Source organism: Colobus angolensis, unplaced genomic scaffold, assembly GCF_000951035.1.
Source record: "Colobus angolensis palliatus isolate OR3802 unplaced genomic scaffold, Cang.pa_1.0 Scaffold13, whole genome shotgun sequence".
Lineage (NCBI taxonomy): Eukaryota > Metazoa > Chordata > Mammalia > Primates > Cercopithecidae > Colobus > Colobus angolensis.
The window spans coordinates 15,966,881-15,975,256 of NW_012114252.1; positions in this window are offsets into that span (position 1 = coordinate 15,966,881).

The window sequence follows — 8,376 nt, forward strand, 5'->3', positions numbered from 1 at the left end:
CATAGAAAATATAAGTTCTCCAATACTGCCTCAAGTACAGTAAGAGCAGTATCTATAGGTAGACATTGACCCAAACATTCTTGAGTGACAGTTTACACCCTGCTGAAAAACGAGCATTTGATCTGGTAGATGGTGCACTTGATCTAGTGTAGACATGTAATTGAGGGCAAAAAAAAAAAAAAAAAATCAAGCTAAGATACATGGAAGACTCAGAGAGGGTTAAAAATTATTTTGTAAGAGTTTTCTTAATCACAATCAGTCTGTAGGGGTAGCTAGTAGTAAAAGTAAAAGTAAGTGGTTAAAATATGCTTCCTACATTGCTGCTTTTTTGCATTTCTCTCCCAACTTTTGAGGTCCCCTCTCCTCTGCTCCCCACAAGTTCTTCTCTCTGACAACTCACAGCTCTCTGCTCTGGTATTCCACCCAAGCACATTTTCCTTTTATGCCAAAATAACTTCTCTCCATCAATCACTATAAAGACTTCTATTTCCTTAATGGAAATTATATCTGATGTTTGAAGAAAAGTAATCTGATTTTTAAGCCACTTTATGCTAAAATAAAGGTGACTTTTCTGTGAAGCTTAAAATATTCCACAGGGTGGTTGCATTTTAAAGAGGATGCCTGTGGACATAAATACATTTTTAGCTGGAAGAATTTCTTCACAGAGGTCAAGAATGACTGCATTGCAGTGGCAGCCTCCTGATGTCTGTACACTGGCCTACATTTGGCTACAGGGAGGGCACGTGTGTGGCCCTGCCAATGTCCTCCAATCCATGAGCTCATGGTGAGATAGCACTAAGCGTTCACGCAAAACTTGTTATGTGTTGTTCAAACTAGGGTCGGAGTTTTTTGAAAATTATTAAGCTTTTAGTCTTTGTAAGAAAGTCAGCATTTGTGAATATACTGGGCCTGGCCACATGAATGTCCCTGCTGAACAAACTCTAGATTGTCTTTTTTAGGGGTGGGGGGTCCTAACACAAATATCAGATTCAGTGAAAGCTAAGAGGACTCAAAGAATTTAGAAACACTAATACACTCCTACTAATGGTTTATTACAGTGAAAGGCTGCAGATTAAAGTTAGCAGCGGAAAAATGTACATAGGGGAGGGTCCAGGAAACAGCAGACGCAGGCTTTAGTTCTCTTCTTCCACAACATGTAAGTGAAAAGACACAAATACAAGTTATAGACTGTCTTTTAAGATGTTTTTCAGATGCCAGCTGCTCCCACAAAGTCACCGTAGATCAACTGTGCCAGAGTTGATTGTTCTTTGAAATACGGAAGGAAGCTTTCCCAGTTTTAAACGTATGGCCTTTTATTATAATTATGTATATTCTTATTTTTTATCTTATGCTGGAGTGAAAGGTCCTGAAGTCATGAAATCCAACTGACCCATCTTAACTCGCTACCGTCTCTGCCCTTATTCATGGCAGGGGATCCATCAATATATGTTAATGAATATAAGAATATACTCATCTTAATTTTTTTTTTTTTGAAACAGACACTCGCTGTGTCCCCCAGGCTGGAGTGCAGTGGCACAATCCCAGCTCACTGCAACTTCCGCCTCCCGGTTCAAGCGATTCTCCTGTCTCGGCCTCCCGAATAGCTGGGACTACAGGTGCACACCACCACGGCCGGCTAATTTTTTGTATTTTTAGTAGAGACGGGGTTTCACTGTGTTAGCCAGGATGGTCTCAATCTTCTGACCTCATCATCCGCCCGCCCTGGCCTCCCAAAGTGATGGGGTTATGGGCATGAGCGGCCTGGTCCCCTAATTTCTTTACACCAATCTGTTAATAGAAGCTCTATTATTTTAGAAAAGTAAACATACAGTGCAAGCTGTTAAAATCTATCTGTGACAAAAATCAAACGGATGATAGAAAAGAAAAAAAAAGGAGTAGAAAAATAAATAAATAAATAAATAAAATAGTACCGAAAAAGGAAAAATGCTAAAATGAATGATGTAGAAAAATACTTTGATTGAGGAAGTCAAGGTCAATAAGGTAGTTGGATTGCAGCAAAACTTCTTTCGATGCATTTCTTCCTCTTCTACTTACCTTACATAAAGAAAAAAAACTTAAAGCATAAGGAAGTCCAAAATGTAGGCTAAGGTCCTCCCTGTGACCATACAAATGCCCTGGGAAGAAGGAATATAGTATTCGTGTCCTCAATAGTACATGGTCAGCTCTTACCAAAAGAAGGTGAGCAAGTTGGAAGTTGAAGACACACAATTTGAAAAGATTTTACCTCTCAACCAGGCTTAGAGAAAAGATGGTGACAAGTAAAAGTTACACATAGTTTAATAGTATACAAGATTTTATTATTTAAGCTTTACCTAAGATAAATAATAAACATGTTTGATTGCTTCCATCAGTCTAAGAAAAGAAGATTAACACATCTTCAACTTTTTGTATATGTCTTTCAATACGAATGTTTCATGTCCTTCATGAAATACAATAAAAGTAGAAATCTAAATGATAAAATAAATGGGGAATTAACATTAATTAATTATGGTATGTTCTTCAGAAACAACATTATAATAACATCATTCTAACTAAAGGATAAAGCAATAATATATTCAATGAAGCCAAAGTGAGTGAAATTTGTTTCAACGTTTTAGAAAATTTTGGTTTAATACCCTGAGATACAGCAATTTAAGGATTAGGTTTTCAGTTTAATATATGCCAATATTTGGCTTTAAAGACTGTCAAAATAATAATTAATAGAAGAAGTTAATCAGTAACTACAATTATAAAATCCCTGTGTTAATTTTTCCATTGCACTTGGCAATTTTCCAACCCTGCTTAACAATTTCATTTGTTACTTGGCTATCAACTTTTAATCTTTTTTGATATTAAACTGTTATTCATTTCCACTGATCTTAAGTTGTTATTTTTTTAACAAGAAGCTTCAAAACTCATTAACGTTTTAATTTTTAAGAATTTTAAGCAAGATTTTAAATATGGACATTTGAGAGTTTTATAAATGACACATGCTATTTTATAGGTCTTGAATTAATAACCATAATATTAATTTGGGGTGATAGGGGGTGCCTGCACATCTGTGTTGCAATATCTCTCCTGGATAGCATATAAATTATAACATAAATGACTTTGGTGTATTGCAATGTCTGCAACTATACCCTAAATTATGATTATTAAAATTAATAAAAACTTATCTTTACATAACGGTTACATAGTTTTAGGCAGCTATCTAAATACCCTACAGTAACCAACTTAGTCCTCATGAGTTCTCTCTGAGGCCAGTCTTATCGTTGTTCCTGATTTACAGGTGGAAGAACCACAGCTTGAACTCAGAAAGTTGGCCCCTCAGTCTTGCTAGCATCAATAGCACCCACTGTCTCTAGTGCTCCAGATGAAGCAGTGACAGCTTCAGGGTCGCATCTTGTAGTTACCTCCCCTGCCCACCAGGTGCCTTGTGCTATTAAGCAAGTCATTTGTGCCTGGAAACTACTTTCTTTACCATTTGTTTCCTTTAGTGTTCAACGAATTAAGGGTGCTGCATTTATTACCAGTCATATCTTGCAAAAAGCCTAAAATAAAACATTCATTGAATAATTTTGACAAAAATCGAGTGAGTTCCTACTGTGTGGTAGAGGCTGTGTTAGATGCTATCATTTAACCGAACACAAGAGATACAAATCTCCTCTAAGAAAATTATATTCTACTAGATCTGCTTTTTAAAAAATCCACATGTCTAGCAGACATCTCACACTATGTACTTTGTTTTATGATTTTTCCTACAAATCTTCTGCAAGGCCTGCTACACACCCGCCAACATAGTTTCTTGTCAACATAATGCATTTAAGTTCGTAGCCATATGCTTATTATGTTCTATTTTAGTCACATTTATAGTGGCAGACAAAAGATAATGTTTCCCCCAAAGTACTCAGTTTTTGAACTTTCTCTATTAAGAAGGATACCCATATCCATCATAAAGTTTAACACAATTTTGTAAAGTCCTCAATTGAACGTAACAAAATTCTAAACATTGTGATAAACTTGTCAAGGTTTGCTTTACTCATGATGACTGCTTGATCTTTGCGGTTGTTCCTTCAATCTTTTGGTCACCCCTTTCGGTCCTGTACTCTTTGGAAGGAAGTCACTCTGTGCTGCCCAGGAATGAGAGTTAGGCTCTGCCTCTTTGAAGGCAGGGCATCCACATAAATTATCCGGATTCTTCTGCATGCAAGAATAAACTCTCCCCCATTGACTTATGTATTCTGTCATTCATTTAAATCAAAATGAATTCAGAAACATTTATTTTGTATTTTGGGTTATAATCTAATACTACTGGTTAATTTTGTCCTGAAAACTTTCCAGTTTTGACTATTAGGAGCTCTTTCAGTTGGCTACTATGCCCTGTGACATACCCCATGTCACAGGGGTGGCAAAAATGGCGAAATATAATCAAATATATTGTTTTACTCTGTTAAGTTGGTAAATATAGTAATACATACATTTTATATTAATAATATCAATATTTACAAAATACTCTGCTTTGCATAATCCTACTACAAATCAGAGATGGGGGCAGATATACTATCTACTTTGCAAGTTGATTAAGGAGTTTCTTTAAGAATGTTAAGTGATTCATCTCCAATCATGCAAAAAGACCACAAATCTCAATGCATCTTTTAATGAGATACCTTTCCCTAATAATTTTAGAATGAACTCCAGAAACAAGAGAAAATCATGCCTGTATTCTCTTGTTATGAGATTCAATAACTCTTTTCTGAATATTTTCAAAGGTAGCTATTTTCAATATTAAATGCATACAAAATAAATTCCTAGCTTACAAAAAGCTATCAAAACAATTGTTAGACATAACTTTCCATGAAAGTTCTAGAGCTAGACAAAAACTCAAGTGTTGCCTAATATTTTTAGTTGTATCAAGATTTCAAATCATTAATGGGACTATTATTAGTGCTATACTATATTTTAAACAGAAAGCAGGGACCACTGAACATTTTGATTTTGCTATTATGGAATACATTCCTTCTAGAGAAAGGTCTTCTGCATCCAAAATGAGTTCATTTTAGCCATTAGTGGAGAAAAACCCATTTTGCCTTTTTTTTGGGCTCATTTTCATCTCAGAGACATAATATAAATCTTGGCCTGCAACATTTCCTGCGGCTTAATAACCAGCTGGACCTCAAGCCATCACCTCCTCTCAGGCAACCATTAGTTCCCAGGAAACACTCTGCCTTGATCATTATTGCATAATTAAGACCATTCTGTATTCCTTTAATGTAGCATATCAATTATTGAGGAGAAATATAATACAGGGAAAAAAAGTGATGGCATTGCTTTATATTTAAAAAGAAGAAAAATGAAAATGAGTAATCCTAGAAGCTTATTTTAATAACTGTCCTTCAAAAGAAAACCAACATCCAAAGTACATTGCTAAAGAGCTTCTTATTTCGATATTTCTACTTGCAGATAATTTGGCAAAATGGACAAATAACAGATAATACAACAAAGGGGACATTTATCCTCAAGGAAATTTTACAGAATGTTGCCAAACGTTGGTGCATGTAAGCTGCAGTGTCGGGAATAATCTCCAAATTCAAGTTAAGTAGGCAAGCTAGTAGTGAATATTCCATCGGCTGATGAAATATTCACATAAAATCCTGAGCCCTTTTAGTTACAAAAATTCAAAGTAGACCTCTTCCCCTTTGATTTCCTCTTCATTATAATCAGTGGCTTTATTTTGCATAGAAAAGGTGAGTAGAGAAAAGGGGCCCTATTTACCCACACGCATCCTGTGCAACAAGCACCTCTGATGATTCACTCCCCGCCCCAACCCAGAGGAAGTCAGAGAGCAGGTAGATCAAATATAGGCGATTAAATTATTCACATACTATTCTTAAGCAACAAGGGCAATGAAAAAGTGTGAATAGTCTGTTTTGTTGTTGCTGTTCTTGTTTGGGTTTTTGTGGATTTTTTGTTTGTTTGTTTTTTTGTTTGTTTTGAGAAGGAATTTCACTCTTGTCGCCCAGGCTGGAGTGCAGTGGCGCAGTCTCGGCTCACTGCAACCTGCGCCTCCTGGGTTCAAGTGATTCTCCTGCCTCAGCCCCCCAAGTAGCTGGGATTACAGACGCCCACCACCACACCCGGCTAATTTTTGTATTTTTAGTAGAGACGGGGTTTCACCATGTTGACCAGGCTGGTCTTGAACTCCTGACCTCAGGTGATCCACACTCCTCCGCCTCCTGAAGTGCAGGGATTATAGGCGTGAGCCACTGCACCAGCCTTAATAGTCTGTTATTGTAACAGACTCTGTGACTATCTCCTTTCATAGTTCCCTGGAAATCTTTGTCAGATGTCTTCCCTCCCTCCCTCTATCTGAACAGGGAACAGGTTGGGAAATGGGATATCTCCACATGGGCCAGAAAAAGGGGGAGTAGTTGTAGACTGAAATAAGAAAGGAAAAATAAAAAAGAAAGAGAGGAAGACAACCAAAATGATTCTTTTATTTACAAAAGCGGGCATAAGCTTCAAATGAACAATCTCATGAAATTATTCGATGAGTCAATTCTGGCAACATATACAGTATACACTGTGCATGTTTATATTAAAAACTCACACTCATAAACGTAAAATTCTGGTATTTTTGCTTTGAGTACTGGGGGAAAAAAAAGGAATTATGGAACAGTGGTTTAGGGTGTTACCAACAAACCATAGTGCTAATGAAAGTTACATAGACTTTTTGAACTGGAATCATCTCAATATTGGCATAGGTAAGGTTACATCCTGGGGGCCTTGGGCCATTTCCAATTGTGTACTTAATTTTTCTGGCAGCTTAAAATTATAAAAATATCTAGAATTAGCTGCTTCTTCAACAATGTTTTAAGTTTTATCTAAAACAATCAAAAAATGTTTTAAATGGGACTACATTTCGAGTAGGCATCTGTTAGGTGAAACAGAGTTGCAGCCGCCATTCATGCAGGAAGAGGGCTCCTTTCCTTCCTGTGCTCCACTCTGTATCCTGCTGTCTCTCTAGCATCTTCCGGAAGGCCACATTTATTCATTTATATTAGAGCTTGGCCACTGTGCTTTTGTATTTAAAACTGTTGGTGTAGTGTTTAAAGCAGTTTTGTTACAAATCCGTGCAGTAATAGCTATTAAACAATGGATTCTTAGATGGATATTTACTTGTATTATTGCGGCACAACACATTACCTTATTGACTATTACCAAAGTGTGTTAAATAAAGAGACTGTACTTTCTTAATATTTTTATTGATAGCTCATCTAAAATTGCTTTGGTGTTAATACATGTGCTATGAAAAGTAGTAGTTATGAATATTCTTATTTGTTACTTTCTAAATGCACGTGTATTCCTCAAAACTTGGATGCTCAATGATTCAGCAAAACTGTCCAAGGATTCAGTAAAACCCAGTTCCAGGAATGGTAGCCACACACCTTTCCTGCTGGATCAGATTCCATCAGGTCCAATCCAGCCAGTCATATATGATGATTCAATTTTACCTTTTCCTATCAGTTTCTTTCAAACATGACTGTGAGTTCAGCAGGCAATTTACTTTGCCCTCTTAAACTCCAAAATCACAATCTGAATATCCACAGCCTGTCTCTTGAAACAGCAGAATAATCTACAGCAATCACATGTCCCTCACAATATCTGATTGGATAGTCTCGGATCATCTTGACAGCACTTGCTACTTGATTGAAACTTAAATGCTTACAATCACAGTCTCTTCATACTTTCACATTTAACCAGAATAGATCATTTGAGATGTATCCTCCCAATGGTCAATGCTATATTTTAATCAAATGACATAAACAAATAGATATAAACAGATCCATATGGAGCTATCTGTATTGATAAGAATATAAATTATAGGCACCAAAATACATTGCCTAATATTAATGCTTTTCTTTTCTTTCTTTTCTTTTCTTTCTTTTTTTTTTTGACCCATTATTGGAAGCTTACTATATCCTTCATCAGCATCACAACTTATACTGTGGTGTGCAACCTGGCTTGTCCTGTGAATGTTTTTGGTACACTGTATTGTCCACTACTGGTGATTCCACCATGTTAAAATCCAACTCCTTCCTTGAATCTCAACCCAACCCAACATCTTCCCTAGCTCATACACAAATCTCATTGCAATTTTATAGTCAACTATGTTTAAGAAATAGAAAAATAGAATTAGAAAGATTCACTGTACTCTTCCTAAAGGGGGCAACCTGTGCATACCCACACAAGCTCAACGTGTCCAAATCATTTAATTATCAGAATAGATGTGTTGTCAAGACCCAACACTTTTTAAGCACCAATAAGGATTAAGAAAATCGTTCCCTTTGCTGTGCAGCTTTGTGGTTTAATAGAGCC